The sequence below is a fragment of the Neoarius graeffei genome, chromosome 22 (assembly GCF_027579695.1).
Source record: "Neoarius graeffei isolate fNeoGra1 chromosome 22, fNeoGra1.pri, whole genome shotgun sequence".
Lineage (NCBI taxonomy): Eukaryota > Metazoa > Chordata > Actinopteri > Siluriformes > Ariidae > Neoarius > Neoarius graeffei.
In genome coordinates, this window is record NC_083590.1 from 21,407,968 (window position 1) to 21,431,119 (window position 23,152).

Genomic DNA, 23,152 nt, shown 5'->3' on the forward strand with positions numbered 1-23,152 from the left:
AAAAGACTTTGGATTTGTGCTAAAAGACTTTGGATTTGTGCTAAAAGACTTTGGATCTTGTGCTAAAAGGCTTTGGATCTTGTGCTGAAAGACTTTGGATCTTGTGCTGAAAGACTTTGGATCTTGTGCTAAAAGGCTTTAGATCTTGTGCTAAAAGTCTTTGGATTTGTGCTAAAAGACTTTAGATCTTGTGCTAAAAGACTTTGGCTCTTGTGCTAAAAGACTGGATCTTGTGCTAAAAGACTTTGGATCTTGTGCTAAAAGACTTTGGCTCTTGTGCTGAAAGACTTTGGATCTTGTGCTGAAAGACTTTGGATCTTGTGCTAAAAGGCTTTAGATCTTGTGCTAAAAGTCTTTGGATTTGTGCTAAAAGACTTTAGATCTTGTGCTAAAAGACTTTGGATTTTGTGCTAAAAGGCTTTGGATTTGTGTTAAAAGACTTTGGATTTGTGCTAAAAGATTTGTGCTAAAAGACTGGATCTTGTGTTAAAAGGCTTTGGATCTTGTGCTAAAAGACTTTGGATCTTGTGCTAAAAGGCTTTGGATTTGTGCTAAAAGACTGTGGATTTGTGCTAAAAGATTTGTGCTAAAAGACTTTGGATTTGTGCTAAAAGACTTTGGATCTTGTGCTAAAAGACTTTGGATTTGTGCTAAAAGACTGGATTTGTGCTAAAATATTTGTGCTAAAAGACTTTGGATTTGTGCTAAAAGACTTTGGATCTTGTGCTGAAAGGCTTTGGATCTTGTGCTAAAAGACTTTGGATCTTGTGCTAAAAGGCTTTGGATTTGTGCTAAAAGACTTTAGATCTTGTGCTAAAAGGCTTTGGATCTTGTGCTAAAAGACTTTGGATCTTGTGCTAAAAGACTTTGGATATTGTGCTAAAAGTCTTTGGATTTGTGCTAAAAGACTTTAGATCTTGTGCTAAAAGACTTTGGATTTGTGCTAAAAGGCTTTGGATTTGTGCTAAAAGATTTGTGCTAAAAGACTTTGGATTTGTGCTAAAAGATTTGTGCTAAAAGACTTTGGATTTGTGCTAAAAGACTGGATTTGTGCTAAAAGGCTTTGGATTTGTGCTAAAAGACTTTAGATCTTGTGCTAAAAGATTTGTGCTAAAAGACTTTGGATTTGTGCTAAGAGACTTTGGATTTGTGCTAAAAGACTTCTGTGCTAAATAACCATAAACCATGTACACCTGTCAGAGCCATCAGTGCAGGAACACAAGAAAACAGCAGGACTTGCGTCGATGTGCACTGAATGGGGGCCTCGGACAAAAGAAAGTTGACGTTTCATATAAAAACAAAAGAATGAAAAATGTAAAATAATTTAAAGTAAATTGGAATTATTCTGAACAAGTCCACAGAGATGTACTTTCCACTCAATAAGTTTTGGCACCCTACATGAAAATTTGTGATATTTTAAACCCAGTAATATTGTTTTATTTAAACACAGCAGGTGAGAATAACAGCACTGAATGTCTACCTAACAAGCTTTGAGGCACTTTTAGATGATCATGGACTCTATATTTTTAGGTTTGTGCACATGAATTGTCCAGCTTCAATTCAGACCACACAGTTCAAATGCAGAAACTGAGATGGTCTTTATGAACCACTGATTTTGTCTACAGCAATCATTTTGTGTTGAGTTGGAAGTATTGCTGGGATCATTGGCTTGTGGAGATTAATGTATGACCAAGTCTTACTCTACCGGCAGAGGCAAGCAGATCTTAGGTTGAAATATCCCGGTACTTAACAGAATTCATGAGGATATTAATCTTCACATGAAGCACCAGCCAAAAAAACAGCATTAATATGCACAGTATAATAACGAGTTCAATTCCAATACATTTTTTAACGGGTAGTTTTGAAAGTTACTTTATTACAGCTCTAATTGTGGTTAATGATATTGTCAGCATTTATGATTCTTTTTTTTTAATATCTATTACCCGACTTCTGTCACCATCCATCTGGCATTTGGTGTCGAAATCTTTCCAGTTTTTCACCAGTGAAAACGTGATGATCAAAAGATTTTACATATGTCCAAAAATAATATTTGGCAACAACAGAGTTTCCTTGGGGCAGCATGGTGGTGTAGTGGTTAGCGCTGTCACCTCACAGCAAGAAGGTCCGGGTTCGAGCCCCGTGGCGGCGAGGGCCTTTCTGTGCGGAGTTTGCATGTTCTCCCCGTGTCCGCGTGGGTTTCCTCCGGGTGCTCCGGTTTCTCCCAAAGACATGCAGGTTAGGCTGATTGGTGGCTCTAAATTGACCGTAGGTGTGAATGTGAGTGTGAATGGTTGTCTGTGTCTATGTGTCAGCCCTGTGATGACCTGGCGACTTGTCCAGGGTGTACCCCGCCTTTCGCCCGTAGTCAGCTGGGATAGGCTCCAGCTTGCCTGTGACCCTGTAGGACAGGATAAAGCGGCTAGAGATAATGAGATGAGCTGAGAAGACCATTTGGTTAGGACAAAAATAATGGCACCCTATAAAAGGAATAAGGTTTAGCATACATTACTGTTCAAAAGTTTGGGGTCACCCAGACAATTTTGTGTTTTCCATGAAAAGTCACACTTTTATTTACCACCATAAGTTGTAAAATGAATAGAAAATATAGTCAAGACATTTTTCTGGCCATTTTGAGCATTTAATCGACCCCACAAATGTGATGCTCCAGAAACTCAATCTGCTCAAAGGAAGGTCAGTTTTATAGCTTCTTTAAAGAGCTAAACTGTTTTCAGCTGTGCTAACATGATTGTACAAGGGTTTTCTAATCATCCATTAGCCTTCTGAGGCAATGAGCAAACACATTGTACCATTAGAACACTGGAGTGAGAGTTGCTGGAAATGGGCCTCTATACACCTATGGAGATATTGCACCAAAAACCAGACATTTGCAGCTAGAATAGTCATTTACCACATTAGCAATGTATAGAGTGGATTTCTGATTAGTTTAAAGTGATCTTCATTGAAAAGAACAGTGCTTTTCTTTCAAAAATAAGGACATTTCAAAGTGACCCCAAACTTTTGAACGGTAGTGTAAGTGGTAGCCGACACGCTGCAATGGCTGAGCTGCATTACTAGAAAATTTAAGTACCTCTCTTTTTCCCATTTAGTCATTTTCAGTTTCCTGTGAACTTTGATTTTTATTTTTCTGGGCCTCTGCCTGTTGCTGTGTCCGAAATCACTCACTACTCACTATATAGTGGACTATATAGTGAGTTTGCCATTTTGTAGCACTGTCTGAATGTATAGTGAGAATTATTACACCCTATATAGTAGACTCATAGTATCCCACAATGCACCGTGAAAAGCAGTGTACAACTGATGGTCACTAATCAAGCAATATTAAAAATAAAAATATTGCAATATTAAAAAATAGTAAGATAATAAAAAATAAGCTAAAACAGAATAAGAAAGATAAAATGCAAGAATAAAAGTGACAGTGCAGAACGAGGAATTAATCAAAAGCCGCAAATTTGATTTAATAAAAGGCAGCGGTGAAGAAGAAAGTATTCAGCCTTGATTTAAAAGAACTGAAAGATGCAGCAGACACAAAGTACTTTGTATTTATTAATGTGGGAAATGCGCTCAGTATAATATGGGTTTATCACATAAACACATGCATATATTTATTATTTTGAAAACCCACCAGCCAACTGATCTGGTACGTTTTAATTGTGCGACAGTAATGACGTAAATAATGGCGCGGCCGAGTAGTGTCTGAAAATTTTTTATTTTTTTTTCCATTTTACTAAAGAGCTCGGGCGGCACGGTGGTGTAGTGGTTAGCGCTGTCGCCTCACAGCAAGAAGGTCCTGGGTTCGAGCCCCGGGGCCGGCGAGGGCCTTTCTGTGTGGAGTTTGCATGTTCTGTCCGTGTGGGTTTCCTCTGGGTGCTCCGGTTTCCCCCACAGTCCAAAGACATGCAGGTTAGGTTAACTGGTGACTCTAAATTGACCGTAGGTGTGAATGTGAGTGTGAATGGTTGTCTGTGTCTATGTGTCAGCCCTGTGATGACCTGGCGACTTGTCCAGGGTGTACCCCGCCTTTCACCCGTAGTCAGCTGGGATAGGCTCCAGCTTGCCTGCGACCCTGTAGAAGGATAAAGCGGCTAGAGATAATGAGATGAGATGACTAAAGAGCTCACTATATAGTCGTCTATATAGAATTCCTTAGATAGTGAGTAGGGAGTAGTGAACGAGTGAGTGATTTTGGACGTGAGTTTTGTGGGCATCATTAAATCATTAAATGTAAATTAGCTGTGCTGTGAGCTCCAGGTGATACGGTATTTATAAACATACGTGTATGAATACAAAAAAAGACAAAGATGGTTTATAAATGTCAATATATTTATGCTAAGAAAATACGAAAAAAGAATTTCTTATGAGTATTTATGATGGGGTGGCACGGTGGTGTAGTGGTTAGCGCTGTCGCCTCACAGCAAGAAGGTCCGGGTTCGAGCCCCGTGGCCGGCGAGGGCCTTTCTGTGCGGAGTTTGCATGTTCTCCCCGTGTCCGCGTGGGCTTCCTCTGGGTGCTCCGGTTTCCCCCACAGTCCAAAGACATGCAGGTTAGGTTAACTGGTGACTCTAAATTGACCGTAGGTGTGAATGTGAGTGTGAATGGTTGTCTGTGTCTGTGTGTCAGCCCTGTGATGACCTGGCGACTTGTCCAGGGTGTACCCCGCCTTTCGCCCGTAGTCAGCTGGGATAGGCTCCAGCTTGCCTGCGACCCTGTAGAACAGGATAAAGCGGCTAGAGATGATGAGATGAGATGAGATGAGATGAGTATTTATGATGGGTAAATATCTTCTCTATTTGTTTAAGTGATAAATTTCAATCAGTGGGCCTCATTTATTAAGGTGGATAGGAATTGATTTATTTGTAAAATCAGTCATACACTGTCAGAAATAGGGGTACGGTAGGGGTCCATTTCTGTCCCCAAGGTACAAGCTACACTAATGTACCCCCTGAGGCTCATTATTGGACTCCATGTGGACCTTTTGAGTGTTAAAAAAAGGTACATATCTATTCCCAATCAGTATATAAATGGGACAAATACAGTAAGTACTGTACCTTAGAGAGTACTGATCCAGTGACAAGCTGGTGTGCCCTTTAAGGTACAAAAATATACTTTGTTTTCTGAGAGTGTATGAGAGTTTACGCCAATAATTTGGTATTCATGAAAATCTTGAAATTTGGGAAAAACCAATGGCCTCTAATGTCAGAGCCTTGGAGAATGATATTTTGTTCTACTCCACACTGTGGCTAGAATGACAATTAAAACTCTTTATCTCCAATCTTATGTATTAATGAATATTTTTATTGGTATAGAAGTGAGTGAAATAATTTCCACCCATCACGTTTGCTCTCATCATTCATTTTATGCTCTCAGCTTTCTGTGCACTTTCATTTTTTTCAAATGCAAATGCGCTGTGTCTAAAATGTGCTTTTTACGTTATGGGTGCTCAACATTAGCGTGAGTGTGAAGAAAATCAGTGAGTGAGTGTGTAATATCTTTGGAAGGGTGCCGTTAATTCTGTAGTTAGCTGTATGAAGCTAAAGGACTTGCATTTATTAAAAGCATGCTGCAGACGCTTCTTTGACAGTCCCGAGTCCATGTGCATGCTGGTTTTTCATTAAACACTTCTCAATCATCGTTACTCCCTCATGGCTGTGACAATCTGCATAAATCATCCCTCATTTATAATTAAAGCTGTAATAAGCTTATAATGAAAGTTTTACGATGACTTGACTTTGAAAGTAGAAGTGTGAATATGAATATTCATGTTTATTGAATACTGATGTTTGTAAATTGCCCTGGTTGTCATTTACGCTGACGTACATTAATTTAATGTTGTTTGGAAATATAAAAATGTACTAATTAGGCGTGTGGATATTAAATCTCCTTATTACAGTAATTCACCCTTATTTTGTTTTTTAGTATTATCAGGATCTTGTATTGAAAAAAAAAGACTTACTTGTAAGCATTTTACAACCCCGATTCCAAAAAAGTTGGGACAAAATACAAATTGTAAATAAAAACGGAATGCAATGATGTGGAAGTTTCAAAAATCCATATTTTATTCAGAATAGAACATAGATGACATATCAAATGTTTAAACTGAGAAAATGCATCATTTAAAGAGAAAAATTAGGTGATTTTTAAATTTCATGACAACAACACATCTCAAAAAAGTTGGGACAAGGCCATGTTTCCCACTGTGAGACATCCCCTTTTCTCTTTACAACAGTCTGTAAACGTCTGGGGACTGAGGAGACAAGTTGCTCAAGTTTAGGGATAGGAATGTTAACCCATTCTTGTCTAATGTAGGATTCTAGTTGCTCAACTGTCTTAGGTCTTTTTTGTCGTATCTTCCGTTTTATGATGCGCCAAATGTTTTCTATGGGTGAAAGATCTGGACTGCAGGCTGGCCAGTTCAGTACCCGGACCCTTCTTCTACACAGCCATGATGCTGTAATTGATGCAGTATGTGGTTTGGCATTGTCATGTTGGAAAATGCAAGGTCTTCCCTGAAAGAGACGTCGTCTGGATGGGAGCATATGTTGCTCTAGAACCTGGATATACCTTTCAGCATTGATGGTGTCTTTCCAGATGTGTAAGCTGCCCATGCCACACGCACTAATGCAACCCCATACCATCAGAGATGCAGGCTTCTGAACTGAGCGCTGATAACAACTTGGGTCGTCCTTCTCCTCTTTAGTCCGAATGACACGGCGTCCCTGATTTCCATAAAGAACTTCAAATTTTGATTCGTCTGACCACAGAACAGTTTTCCACAGTCCATTTTAAATGAGCCTTGGCCCAGAGAAGACGTCTGCGCTTCTGAATCATGTTTAGATACGGCTTCTTCTTTGAACTATAGAGTTTTAGCTGGCAACGGCGGATGGCACGGTAAATTGTGTTCACAGATAATGTTCTCTGGAAATATTCCTGAGCCCATTTTGTGATTTCCAATACAGAAGCATGCCTGTATGTGATGCAGTGCCGTCTAAGGGCCCGAAGATCACGGGCACCCAGTATGGTTTTCTGGCCTTGACCCTTACGCACAGAGATTCTTCCAGATTCTCTGAATCTTTTGATGATATTATGCACTGTAGATGATGATATGTTCAAACTCTTTGCAATTTTACACTGTCGAACTCCTTTCTGATATTGCTCCACTATTTGTCGGCGCAGAATTAGGGGGATTGGTGATCCTCTTCCCATCTTTACTTCTGAGAGCTGCTGCCACTCCAAGATGCTCTTTTTATACCCAGTCATGTTAATGACCTATTGCCAATTGACCTAATGAGTTGCAATTTGGTCCTCCAGCTGTTCCTTTTTTGTACCTTTAACTTTTCCAGCCTCTTATTGCCCCTGTCCCAACTTTTTTGAGATGTGTTGCTGTCATGAAATTTCAAATGAGCCAGTATTTGGCATGAAATTTCAAAATGTCTCACTTTCGACATTTGATATGTTGTCTATGTTCTGTTGTGAATACAATATCAGTTTTTGAGATTTGTAAATTATTGCATTCCGTTTTTATTTACAATTTGCACTTTGTCCCAACTTTTTTGGAATCGGGGTTGTACTTTGTCAGGGGGACAGTTCTTCTGTTCCTGTCTTTCAAAACTTTACAGAGATTTTATTCAGTAAACAGAATTATGGGACTGAGAAAAATACATCTGATGCTGCCTTCAAATTTAATACAAAAGTTTAAATTGCATGAATTTTGGACCAATTAACATAGATAAAAATCACTCAGCTTGAAAGAAACCTTTTGTTGTGAGCTGTGTATAACGTGCACATTCCAACCAAAGACAGATGACAAGAAATTGCGGCAGGGTCCAAAAATTGCTTCTAATTAAAATCTTTGTGTGATCGCTGCTACGATACTCATATAAAAGCCGCCAAGAGGAGAACGGATTAAGATTACCCAAAACTCACAGGACAGCTACAAATACGGTAGTGACGATGGTGAAAAGGAAAACGAAATAACTTTACTGCATCAAGCTCAGTTTAAAGACTGCTTGTATTGAGATGTGAGCCTGGAGCGTGCTGACTGATGATGGACGCAGAAACACAGTCATCTATCTTTAGAGGATCTTCAGCCTATAAACTGATTTATTCTATCCACATTCACTGGATATGAGCAATCCTGCGTTCTGACTGGCCCTACTACTAGGATATCAGCTCATATACCGTGAGTAGAGAAAAACAAAATGGCAGATCATGTTGCTGAACCAACCGAGGACGAAATAAAAACGCTACTCAAAAACAAAACCTCAAAAAAGCAACAAAATATAGAATAAAAGTATTTGATGGTAAGAACTTTTTTTTTTCAAGAATTACAGGGTGTTTCAAAAAATTTGATATCATTTCACAATCTAATAACTTCACCAATTCTCGTTCAATTGACCTCAAATTTTAACAGCAGGTGTGGAAACAGGTCAAAATTTTATGTTTAATGTTTTTTATTTTTATCTTTTTAGGTATAGAAATACCATTCACTGGAAAAGAAAAGGCGTTGTGTGTTAGAATACGCTCAAACACAGTCGAACAAGACTGTACAGCGTGCACTTATGAGCAGAGCATTTTTTAAGGATTTTCCACTAGGAGACCAACTGGTCTGGGCAATACAATCACAGGCCCCAGAGTCCATGCGGCTGCACCGCTGCGGCATATTCTGTGATGCAAATTGCCGCATTACGAATCCTCGTTTCAGCCAGCATAATATCAACATAGTTAATGCAGTGCCAAGTTTTCCTTGTTAAATGTATACTTACATGGTACTTGGTTAATTAATTGCAACTGATTGAACCAAATGATAAGACATAACTTGGTTGAAAATTTGGTCTCCCAGTGAAGCTGGTTTGGCATTGACTAGGAGGCCAAATCTGGCCACTGGGAGACCATGTTAAAAAATGCTCTGCTTATGAGAGAATTCTCGAAAAATGCACCAACTGCAATGCAGAATTGGACACGGCACAAAAAGTTCAAAGAAGAAGGCTGTGTGTGCAGGACAAAAGGATCTGGACGACCACCAGCATCGGAAGAGACGGTCGAGTGAGCAGGTTCGCAAATATTGAAAATTTGTGAAATCGTTCATGGAATCCACATACCTTTGAATTTCTCATTCAGATTTTGAGGATTAAATCTTATATTGCTCAACATTAAGCCTGTTCAGTTTCATTTGCCTCGACTATGTAGTTTCTGGGATATTTACATCTCAAATAATATCAAATTTTTTGAAACACCCTGTATTATTATAGCATTTTTCACAAATTGCTCTTGTCATTTCGCCAGCTAGGTGGCACAGTGGTGTAGTGGTTAGCGCTGTCGCCTCACAGCAAGAAGGTCCGGGTTCGAGCCCCGGGGCCAGCGAGGGCCTTTCTGTGTGGAGTTTGCATGTTCTCCCCGTGTCCGCATGGGTTTCCTCCGGGTGCTCCGGTTTCCCCCACAGTCCAAAGACATGCAGGTTAGGTTAACTGGTGACTCTAAATTGAGCGTAGGTGTGAATGTGAGTGTGAATGGTTGTCTGTGTCTATGTGTCAGCCCTGTGATGACCTGGCGACTTGTCCAGGGTGTACCCCGCCTTTCGCATGTAGTCAGCTGGGATAGGCTCCAGCTTGCCTGCGACCCTGTAGAAGGATAAAGCGGCTAGAGATAATGAGATGAGATGAGATGAGATTTCGCCAGCTCATTTACATTCTAAGTGGAAATTATTTTGTCGGACATTTTGTATAAAGTTTATCAAATTTGCAAAAAATAAAAATGCTCCGTTTCTCAAAATCCAGTGAATGAGGATAGAATAAAGCAGTTATTCCACTCAATCTCGTCGTGCACGGCTTATAGCCGATATCAGCTCATGTACGACTCGGTTTCGTGGAATAACTGTTAAATATAGAACTCATTTTATCACACAATCTGTTGTAAATTTCATCCAAGATTTTATACAGCGTGAAAAGTATAAAAGTATCATTTTAAACAACAGCTGGAAAATCACACAGTATATAAACAGCTTTAACAAGAAAGTTGTCCTTTTGTTGCGACAGACTTTACCTCTGAAGTACAAACTCAGGTCAAAATCACCACCGACATCACTGATAATGTTGCACATGTTCAATATTGCACCTTATCACACCACTGGTATATACAGTAGTGTGCAAAAAACATCTTAGGCACATGGAAAGAAATGCTGTAGACCAAAAAATGGCTTAAAAATAATGAAATGAAATGTTTCCACGTCATAAAAATACTATAAAGAGTAATCAGTAAGCCATACATGAAACAAAGTCAGTATTTGGTGTGAGACGACCCTTTGCTTTAAAAAAACAAAACAAAATAGTAGTCTCAGGTCCAGTGAGTGCAGTTTTATGCGGAAATGATCTGTAGGTTTTACTGAGCATCTTCCAGAACCAGCCACAGTTCTTCTGGACACTTTGACTGTCACACTCACTTCGTAATTTTGCACCAAAACCCAGCAGCCTTCATTATGTTTTCTTTTTTAATCTGAAAAGTGCTCTTTTGTGGAATATGCTGCTCAGATACAAACATTTTTTTTCTGTAACATTTAATTTTGTGCTGGAAAATGAAACGAACGTTTTGGACTCTAGAATATTTGTGTACTGACTCGATAATGTAGAAGTCATAAAATAGAAATCCATAAAGTTTGTATGAAAAAAAACCAGGGTGTCGAAGACTTTTGCACAGGACTGTATGTAGTGTAAATATTTGTTCCCCATAAATACAGTTTTCAGTAAATTCCTCAAGTCCCTGTCTCTCTTAAAGTGCCTGCTTCCTCCAAGATGAACAGTGTGGCGTTTTCATTAAGCGCTCCTCGATCAGCATTCCACCTGGGGACTGAGGTAATCTGCACAAAACGTCTTTCTTCATCTTTTAATGCCACTCAGAAGACATTTATGGTGCGAATGTGCCATACCCCTGAACTGAAATGCCAAATGGAATGAAAAATGTGCTTCTTAAAAAACACAAGGTCGCTCTTGTGAAATTACAAAATTCTGAACGGGTCTAGTTTTTCAAGCCTGGTGACGCACACACACACACACACACACACACACAATGGAAGCATGGAACAGTACTGCAGGTCTCATTTTGAATGTTTCGATGAATATTTGTTTGTGTGGTTGGTTTTTAATCAGTGAGCTCCACGTTTTGCTCAGTATTCCCATTGTGTCAGCTGCAACACGAGATATAAACTTAAAAAAACCCCAAACCTTCCAGTGAGAGACAGTTCTGCACACAGAAACCCCTTGTTAATGAGAGAGGTCAGAGGAGCTGACCATACGCATCCTTTACAACCACTGTTAGCAGGAAAGCATCTCAGAATGCACAGCATGACACGTTAAGCCTTGAGATAGAACAGCAGAAAACCAAACACTCTTAAAAATCTTATTTTCCCAACTCGGTGTCTGATGTGAGCATTAACTAAACCTGTATCGACATGATTTTATGTCATTATAATGGTGTTAATAATAAAGTAGTTGGTAAGTTTATGGTCTCTCTTGCACACCAGGCTGTAAACGATAGTTAAAAATAAACCCAAAACAAACAAACAAAAAAGACGTGTACAGAAATGTCCATAAGCACCGGCGACCGGTGGTTTTCTCCGCCTACACAGACGGTCTGCACCAGCTACTTGATCCCGGAAAAAAAAAAAAAAAACCTTGCCTTTCAAATGTTCAAGCAATTTATATCGTCTTTGCTGCCCATAATTTGCTGCAAATCCAATTATTTCACCATGAAATTGTCTTCAATTTGGGTCTAGCATGACTGGAAGCGATGCCATACTTATTGATCGATTCTCACGCTATGATTGGCTAAGCCGGACCATGTGACCACACCGTAGCAGACGGTAAAGACACAGTTGGTGGTTGTTGCAGATGATTTCACTCGGTTTTCACAAAATGCCACCAAAGAAGAAACTAAAACCTTCTGCGGGCCAAATAAAGTCTATGTTTTCTACAGGTTTGTACATCTCATCTCATTATCTCTAGCCACTTTATCCTGTTCTACAGGGTCGCAGGCAAGCTGGAGCCTATCCCAGCTGACTATGGGCAAGAGGCGGGGTACACCCTGGACAAGTCGCCAGGTCATCACAGGGCTGACACACAGACACAGACAACCATTCACACTCACATTCACACCTACGCTCAATTTAGAGTCACCAGTTAACCTAACCTGCATGTCTTTGGACTGTGGGGGAAACCGGAGCACCCGGAGGAAACCCACGCGGACACGGGGAGAACATGCAAACTCCACACAGAAAGGCCCTCGCCGGCCACGGGGCTCGAACCCAGACCTTCTTGCTGTGAGGCGACAGCGCTAACCACTACACCACCATGCCGCCAGGTTTGTACATATAAAACATAATTAATATTTTCATATCTAAGAATTATTTCCATATCCAGAAGCTACCTGGATTGTCTAAGTTCCCATAGAGATGTCTGGTCCCTTATTCATACTGATAAAGTGCAAGTGCAAATAACTAATGGTGTGCAAATATTTATGCTGAAATTAAAACTATACAGTCCACAATACCCCACCAGAAGGACATCAAGTATATTACACATGCACCAAATAAGCTCACCATGTAGTTATGTTACAGAGCCAGGCAGCGTACTACAGAGGGTAACTGAGAAAGCCAAGCACACGCACACATCTGGAGGGAAATTTCATACATATTTTGCAAGTATGTTACAGGGAACTGGTTAGTAATTTATTATCTGAGAATGCATCAGAAGCCACCAGAAGGCATGTAAATTAAAACATTTTCTGGGGGGGGGTATGCCCCCCGCATTAGCATACCTTTGCCGCCGCTAATTCCAGAGCCCCCTACTATTTTTTTTTTTCATAGCCAGCTATTTCAGATTTTCTGGAGAACCCTGAGTGTACCACCATCATCCAACCTGTCAGGGCAAGGTGGCTGATCAATAACTGGCTATTATCATGACTAGGATACGGCTTCATTCAGCAAGCACTTGCATGTGTTTTGGAGGTGTGGCTTTGATGGGACCACTAATAGGAAGGACCGAATTGAACCAAAATGACTGAAAATACCTTTAATAGGACAAACTACTAGTTTTTCCCATGTTACTTATTTATATAAACCAAACCTGCTTACTGGTATTAGTAAGCAGTACTAATACAACTAATACAACAAGTATTTGGTAACTAGACCCCCTCCAATTTGCATATCGTCAGAACCGTTCAACTGACGATGCCGTCAATGCAGCCATCCACACAGCCCTGTCACACCTGGAACACAAGGACACCTATGTTCAAATGCTGTTTGTGGACTACAGTTCAGCCTTCAACACTGTCATCCCCAGCAGACTGACTGAGAAGCTCTCCACCCTTGGATTGATATCCTCCCTCTGCTGCTGGGTCCTGGACTTTCTCACAAACAGACCCCAGGCTGTCAGAGTCAGTACCAGAACATCCAGCACCAAGATAGTGAGCACAGGGACCCCTCCAAGGCTGTGTGCTCAGTCCACTCCTGTACACCCTCTTCACCTACGACTGCACCCCCTCCCAGAGTAGCACTTCCATCATCAAGTTCGCTGACGACACCACTGTCATTGGGCTGATCACCGGCGGAGATGAGAGAGCCTACAGGGAGGAGGTGGCTCAGCTGGTCTCCTGGTGCCAGGAAAATAACCTCTCCTTGAATGCTGAGAAGACCAAGGAGATGATTATTGACCCGAGGAAGAGGAGGAGAGACCAGCACGCCTTGCTGCACATCGACGGGACACAGGTGGAGAGGGTGAAAACATTTAAATTCCTCGGAACTCACATCAGTGAAGATCTCACCTGGACACACAACACACAGCAGACCATCAAGAAGGCTCAACAGAGACTCTTCTTCCTGAGGAAGCTGAGGAAATTCGGACTGTCCACCAAACTCCTCAGCAACTTCTACAGGTGCACAGTGGGGAGAGCGTCCTGACAAATTCCATCACTGTGTGGTACGGGAACTGCACAACTCATGACAGAAAGGCTCTCCAGCGTGTAATTAAAATGGCATAGTTCATCTGTGGAGCTGTCCTTCCCCCACTACAGGACATTTACAACACCCGGGTCACAAAAAGGGCACAGAGTGTCATCAGGGACCAAACACACCCACAACACAGACTATTCATGCTCCTACCATCTGGCAGACGCTACAGGAGTGTGAAAGCAAGAACTCGTAGACTGACAAACAGTTTTTACCCCCAGGCCATCTACTCTAGTAGCTCATGCTGGTTATGTATGCACTTTTATGTCCAGAGCTAAACTCTTCAGAAATCAACTAATTGAAGGTCACTGATCAATGTTTGCTTGGTAACACATTTGCCACTGACGGCGAAATTGGCAAAATGGCCACGCCCCCTTTTTAGCGAAGAACTACCAATTACCACCGCTGTATCTCCGGAACCGTTCGGCCTAGAAGGTCATGTGACCATTCAAAATGTCCGGAATTGCCACATTATGGGGGGTCGGTAATACATTATTATGTCCTAAAACCAATGGATTTCAAGATATTTGCAAAAGACTAATTTCAACACATTTCGAACCCATGTTCAGTGTAATTTACATGGATGTAATATATATGCCATGCCATGACTCATCCCACCATTGCCCTGACACTGTTTTGCTACTGAGTGTTCATGAAAATACCAAGTGTATCCTATAATATTTGTTTCTTTTTGTTTTAGGAAGTGATCAGCATTCAAGTTTTAAAGTGTTCTTTGATGGAAAGTAATTATAATTTGAATCACTGCCTGCTGTTATTGTAATATGGTAAGATTTCATTGTCGTTTAATATGAACATTTGAAAATCTGAATTAAATAATTATTTTAATGATATTATTGCATCACATTAAATTAATTATGCTAAACTATTTTTACAGGACACTTTAGTGGTTTCAAAGTCAGCAGCTGAAGGAAACTTTGATGGGACTGCATGTGTTATATGCAACACTGTTTCCGGAAAAACGTTAACAGGTAAATTGTTGCCACCTAATTGTTTGAACGTAATGGCATCAAACACCTATTCCGCCAACTGGAGAACCATACAATTTAAGCAATATGTCTACTGGTGAATCTATATGAGAGTTTGAAATCTTACTTGTAGTTAAGCATAAATCTTTGGTACCTTTATTGGTCAGAACATACTAGATGAACTATTATTTTGGCTATATTATGATACAAATTCTCTTTCAGGTACTGATGATGGGCGCACCAAAATCCGAATGGCAGCCGAACAATTGGATGATTTTGCGGTCATCACAAGAATAGAGGCATACAGGAACACGTTTAAGTACCACCAAAAGCCTGTTATTCCACTTACATTCTGAAGTCGAAAAGATCAGCTAAAACGAAATGTGATCCAGAACCTGTTGAAGAGGTTGACGATAGAGAGACCAGTGACTGTTACAAAGCTCCAAAAAGCTTTTGTCACATATAACACACTTCCTTTCAATGTCACTGGAACTAATACTTTTCTTTCGCCTTTTTGGAGCTTTGTAACAGTCACTGGTCTCTCTATCGTCAACCTCTTCAGCAGGTTCTGGATCACATTTCGTTTTAGCTGATCTTTTCGACTTCAGAATGTAAGTGGAATAACAGGCTTTTGGTGGTACTTAAACGTGTTCCTGTATGCCTCTATTCTTGTGATGACCGCAAAATCATCCAATTGTTCGGCTGCCATTCGGATTTTGGTGCGCCCATCATCAGTACCTGAAAGAGAATTTGTATCATAATATAGCCAAAATAATAGTTCATCTAGTATGTTCTGACCAATAAAGGTACCAAAGATTTATGCTTAACTACAAGTAAGATTTCAAACTCTCATATAGATTTACCAGTAGACATATTGCTTAAATTGTATGGTTCTCCAGTTGGCGGAATAGGTGTTTGATGCCATTACGTTCAAACAATTAGGTGGCAACAATTTACCTGTTAACGTTTTTCCGGAAACAGTGTTGCATATAACACATGCAGTCCCATCAAAGTTTCCTTCAGCTGCTGACTTTGAAACCACTAAAGTGTCCTGTAAAAATAGTTTAGCATAATTAATTTAATGTGATGCAATAATATCATTAAAATAATTATTTAATTCAGATTTTCAAATGTTCATATTAAACGACAATGAAATCTTACCATATTACAATAACAGCAGGCAGTGATTCAAATTATAATTACTTTCTATCAAAGAACACTTTAAAACTTGAACGCTGATCACTTCCTAAAACAAAAAGAAACAAATATTATAGGATACACTTGGTATTTTCATGAACACTCAGTAGCAAAACAGTGTCAGGGCAATGGTGGGATGAGTCATGGCATGGCATATATATTACATCCATGTAAATTACACTGAACATGGGTTCGAAATGTGTTGAAATTAGTCTTTTGCAAATATCTTGAAAACCATTGGTTTTAGGACATAATAATGTATTACCGACCCCCCATAATGTGGCAATTCCGGACATTTTGAATGGTCACATGACCTTCTAGGCCGAACGGTTCCGGAGATACAGCAGTGGTAATTGGTAGTTCTTCGCTAAAAAGGGGGCGTGGCCATTTCGCCAATTTCGCCGTCAGTGGCAAATGTGTTACCAAGCAAACATTGATCAGTGACCTTCAATTAGTTGATTTCTGAAGAGTTTAGCTCTGGACATAAAAGTGCATACATAACCAGCATGAGGTACTCTAGTAATCAGGCTTTTGAACCACGGATTATAATCACCATCCACCTCTATATTTCCATCAGGCTTTTGAACCACAGATTATAATCACCATCTACAACCTCTATATTTGCAATTTTGCACAAGACATTGCACATTATATCTACCTCCATGTTTGCATATTTTTTAAATTGTTTATTTTCGTTTATGTTCATTCTACTTTTATATTTTGCATTGCATATGCACTTTATATTTTATATTTTGTATTTTATATATATTTCTTTTTATATTAGTAAGCATAGTTTTGGTTGGGTAGTTGCAAAATAAGAATTTCATTACCCAATAATAAACCGCTGTGTCTGTTATTGTGTATATGACAAATAAACATCTTGAATCTAGAATCTAACATAAATAAATAGTTGGCTAATATTTTAATTATGACTAATCAATCATTATAATCAGTCATTGATTAACAGCATAATAAATTATTAGTATACAACCCCAAAAGAGTAGTACAACCCAGATTCCAAAAATCTTGGGATGCTGTGTTAAACATAAATAAAAACAGAATGCAATATGATTTGGAAATGCTTTCACCTTACATTCAATTGACAAAATATTTAATGTTCAAACCGATCAACTTTACTGTTTTTTTTTTTTTGTAAATATACACTCATTCTGAATTTGATGCCTGCAACACGTTCCAAAATATTTGGAACAGGGGCATGTTTACCACTGTGTTACACCACCTTTTCTTTTAACAGCACTCAGTAAGTGTTTGGGAACTGAGGACACAAATTGTTGAAGTTTTGAAAGTGCAATTCTTTCCCTTTTTTTTTTGTGCATCATAATGTGCCACACATTTTTAAAGGAAGGAAGGCAGGTCAGTTTAGCACCTGCACTCTTTTACACTCTTTTTTTTACACATGCATTATTTACATTTTATACAGCATCCCAACTTTTTTGGCATCAGGGTTTTAGTATGTGTGCTGAAATGGAGAAACATTTAATCAAGTAATTTCATATCAAACAGAACAAACAGCAGCGGGTGGCACTGTGTGCCAGTGTGTTATGACTGGCACTTGACATTGAGAGAGATTAATTACCTCTGTGGTCATCTGAGAATGTTTAGCAGGATGACTAATTGTACTGGGAATTTTACAATCAGCTTTTCTGTGTTTTATTGATTTTCTGACACAACTACACAGCAGGGAAATATTCAACACTAGCAAAGCTGTTAAGCTGTTATGAGCAAACATAATATTTTTTGCACTTGTAATATTGACTTAAATTTCACATATGATGGATTCAGGGAGCAGCTTGACATTTTCAGGTCCAGAAAAGAAAAAAAAAACACAAACACACACCAACCCTTTTGCTACAAACACAGCAATAAATTAATGAATTATTATTGACTGATTTAAATGCTGTCACATGAACTAGCTTAATTATTTGTCTACATTACAGGCATTTAGCAGACGCTCTTATCCAGAGCAATGTACAACATACCCAGAGCGGCCTCAGGAGTAGTTGAGGGTTAGGTGCCTTGCTCAAGGGCACTTCAGCCATTCCTGCTGGTCCAGGGACTTGAACTAGCGACCTATTGGTCCCAAAGCTGCTTCTCTAACCATTAAGCCATGGCTTCCCCCCCAGCTACTCTATAATGTACCTCCTGTGTGACAACAGAATGGACTACAACCTTTTCGTTGATGAATCATTAATGGAAGATTTAAATTTTACTTCTGGTGACATTCCTATTTACTAAATATAATGTGAGGGCATGACTTATCAATGCACAGGAACGAGATCATAAGATCATGCATGGATGTGATTTAGTAAGATACTGGAATGAGATCATGAAGCTGTGGCCCCATCTTAACAAGCCATGATCATTGTGTTGTTTCCCCAAAAGTGTACTGAGTGTGCATATTTTATGGTAATAACCAGCATGTACTTCAGGGGAAAACAGATACCACTTGTCTGTTTCAGTAAGAGATCTCCTCCAGTCTTCTTTAATATGAAATGACACTGAAATTTTAGTGAAACCTTTTGAAAAGCTTTTTATCAGCCTCAAAATAAGATTTTCCATGCATGCGTAATAATATCCATATTTGTCACAGTGAACTGACTTGAGCTTAAAGAACTAATGAGTATACAGCTCTTACCATTAGTACATCATCCGTTTTATCTAGTTATTGGCAATTATGGAACAAAGAACATAGTTCATTATTTTGTATATTATACCCTATTTAGAGAAAATGAATTATTTTTGCTGAACAGTCATACAAAATGCTAATATTCTACTGTGAAATAGATGGGTAACCTGACTTATGCTGTGGTTGAAATACATTCAGAAAGAAAAATATATTTCCATCCATCCATTACCGCTTATCCTGTGCAGGGTTGTAGGCAAGCTGGAGCCTATCCCAGCTGACTATGGGTGAGAGGCGGGTTACACCCTGGACAAGTCGCCAGGTCATCGCAGGGCTGACACACAGAGACAAACAACCATTCACACTCACATTTACACCTATGGTCAATTTAGAGCCACCAATTAACCCAACCTACATGTCTTTGGGGGAAATCGGAGCACCCAGAGGAAACCCACGCAGACACGGGAAGAACATGCAAACTCCACACAGAAAGGCCCCCTTGGCTGCTGGGCTTGAGCCCAGAACCTTCTTGCTGTAAGGCAACAGTGCTAACCACTACACCACCGTGCCACCCAAAAAATATATATTTCACCTCAGGAAAGTTAGCATTTTTTATAACTATGATGGTACTTCAAATAGTTCTTGGCCTCACCCGGAAACAAGGGGCATAACTCCCATTTTGGGGCATAACTGTATACTATAAAGCCTTATATCACTATCCACAAAAACTCAAATGAAAGAAGCAATCAAAGAAAAAAGGAGAGGAAAGCTTCGAGCTTGCAATGCGCCCGTCCACAAAGCACAGGTGGCAGGGGCAGAAGCAGCCAAATGTAGTTTTGCACTGTTGCTCCATGGACTTTACTCACCTGACCTGGCACCGTCTGACTTCTATCTGTTTCCCAAACTGAAATCCGACTCACATGGTTGCCATTTTCAGAGTCATGATGAAGTCATCCATGCTGCTGAGGAGGATCTGGAGGCTCAAGATGTAACCTTCTTCTGTGAAGGGATAGTGAAACATGAACATTGGTGGACCAAGTGCATTGAAGTTAAAGGAGACCATGTTGAAAAATAATATAAGAACAATCTTTCTCCTGTGATGTTTTCTGGGTGTGGCCAGGAACCTTTCAAAGTACTCTTGTATAGTATATATCAAAGTCCTTCCTGTGCCAGCTACCTGGTCTTCCCAGGCAATCTCCCATCCCAGTACTAAGCAGGTCCTTCAGGCACATTGGGCGGCGCCTATCTCTGTTTCCATAGTCCTCAGCCTCTCGCCTATTACATAGCAAGGGTTACAGTGGGGGGCTGGTCCTTTGGTAACCACAAGAGTTTGACTTCCTATGCACATCTGTATTGCAGCGTGCCTTGCCAGATGGCAGTAGGTACCATTTTTACGATGGTCTTTGGTATGACCTCACTGCAAGGAGGACTTACAATCTCCTGGTCAAGAAGTGGACATGCTAACCACTTGGCCAACTTGCCTTAATAATAATAATAATAATAATAATAATAATAATAATATATAGTATAATAATATATAATATGATATTTATATATCATATATAGCAAATAATATAAAAATTATATATAGTAAATAATATTTAATAATATATATTGTAAAGGAATAAAAAAATGGCATACTCTGTGTGGCACCATAAGGTGTTAAGTTCAATATCTGTCTTTGTCCTTGTTCTATTATATTTTATTATATTTTTATTTATTATATTTTATGTTTTTTTATTATTTGTCTTTGTTCTTTTTTTTGTCTCTATTTATTTGTATTTTACTCTGTACTTGAGCTGCTACAACACCTGAATTTCTCCTCAAGGAGCTCGATAAAGGAATATCTTCTCACTTATCTTTTGGGTATTAGTCCCAGCCCAGTGTAACATCCTCAATATTGTCCACCCTTTTCAGTTCAATCATCTTAAGTATACTGTAAGTGAAATTAAACGATACTATATTGCTTAAAGTATGCACCACTAGAAAACTGGGAGCTCACAATTGTCTCAAATGTTGTTACATGCTATAGCGTTAATATTTCCTATCACCAGAAAGAAGGTGCCAGACCCAAAACATGTTCCAGCATGACAAAGCCAGCTCCATGAAGACATGGTTTGCTAAGGTTCATGTAGAGGAACTCGAGCATTCTGCACAGAGCCTTGACCTCAGTCCCACTGCACCCAAGTCCCAACATCAGTACCCAATCTCACTCATGCTCTTGTGGCTGAATGAACACAAATCCCCACAGTCACACTCTAAAATCTGGTTCCCTGTTGGTGGAATGACCTTCCCATTGAGGTCAGAACTGCCGACTCCCTGACCATCTTCAAACACAGACTGAAGACTCACCTCTTCAGGCTGCACCTCTGTCCTGCTTCCCTGCCCACTGTGTAACTGTGTATCGGTCTAGACCAACCCAGGCTAGCCTGGGATTAGCTGCTTGAATTCTCTGTTTAGTTGTATGTTGTATGGTTTGTTTGGCCTTGGATTGCTCCATACATACCAGAGGCACAGTGTAGTTTCCAACCTGGTCGTTCCACAACAGACATGATGTTCACTCTCAGACAGTTGTTGGAAAAATGCTGTGAACAACATCAAGAACTTCACCTCATCTTTGTGGATCTAGTTAAAGCATTCGACACTGTGGACAGGGACCTAGTCTGGCAATTGCTGCTGCAAATCGGGATACCAGCGAAGCTAGTAAACATCATTAGCAGCTTCTACAATGGCATGGTAGTGCAAGTACTGGTGGATGGTGAAATGACGCCACCTTTCAAGGTCTCGTCAGGACTAAGGCAAGGGTGCATACTGGCCCCTACATTGTTCATTCTTTTCTTCTCCTTCATTGTACACCATGCTCATAAATCCATGGAGAACACTGGGATAGACATCAAGTACAAGCTTGATGGTGAGCTGTTCAACCTTAGGCGTCTGAAGACCAAATCAGCCAAGACCACCAGACTGGATGACTTCCTGTACGCTGATGACACCTTCTGTGCCAAAACAGCAGAGTCACTTCAAAGTGTAGCAAAGGTCCTCAATACTTCCTGCGATGACTGGGGACTCACCATCAGTAGATCAAAAACGGAAGTGATGCACTGCCAATGTGATGACCCCCCTCTTATCACCATAGATAATCACAAACCTACCCATGCGCACAGCTTCACATACCTTGGTGGAGAACTTTCTGAAGATGCCTCTCTCAACGCTGAAATCAAAAGATGACTTGCCGGGGAGCAGCTGCTTTCCACTCACTAACCACCAGATGTTGGAACTGTAAAGGCCTTTTGCTTGCCACAAAAGTCACAGTATACAAAGCTCTGGTCCTACTATGCTTACTCTATGGTAGTGAAACGTGGTGCATACTTGTGCATCGTGTGCACCTACTAGAAATGTTCCATCAAAGATCACTAAGACAAATCCTTAAGATCAAGTGGTGGCACAAGGTGACCAACGTTGAAGTGCTGAGAAGGACTAGCTCCACAACCACAGAGACCATGATCCGTGGCAATTGTTTAAGGTGGCTTGGCCACGTTTGTAGGATGCTCGACTACCAACTGCCGAAGCAACTTCTCTTCGTGAGTTAGCTCATGGAAATAGACCGTGCGGCCGACCAAAGAAAAGGTAGAAGGACTGTATTAAGGAGGACATCAAGATCTTTGATCTGAAGAATGATTGGCATAACCTAATGGCCAACCGTCCTGCCTGGAGGCACCACATAGCCAATGGCAAGTTTCTGTATGAGCAGAGACTTCAATGGCGAGCCAAGGAGCGGTGCACCCGATGACACCAAAGAATCCCCCATCATTAGTATTGACAGGGTCCATAAGTAAGTAAGCAAGGTTGGTTTGTTTCCTTGGCTGTTTGCTGAGTATTGATACTTCAACAGAATATTACACAAGGTATTGTTGTCACTTGTAGGTTGGCACTAGAACTTTCCTGTCGAGAAGTTCAGCACTTTTTGTACCTGACTTTTGCACTCATACGTTGCTCTGGATAAGAGCATCTTCTAAATGGCATGCAGCATAATGTAATGGAGCGGAAAGCTTTACCAGAAGAGTGGAGGTCATTATCACAGCAAAGGGGGGCTAAATCAAAATTAATCGCCATGGTTTTGGAATGGAAAGTTTATTAATCAAGTGTCCACATATTACCTTTGGCATTTTCTGTATTTTTCTTTTTATAAGGTCATTATACTATTAACTCTGAACTGATTTTGCTTCTTTCTGGAAATACAGTGTATGCACGAAATATGCCTAATCATAAGAGTAATAATCTTACACTCTATTTATTAAAAAAAGTCTCATAATA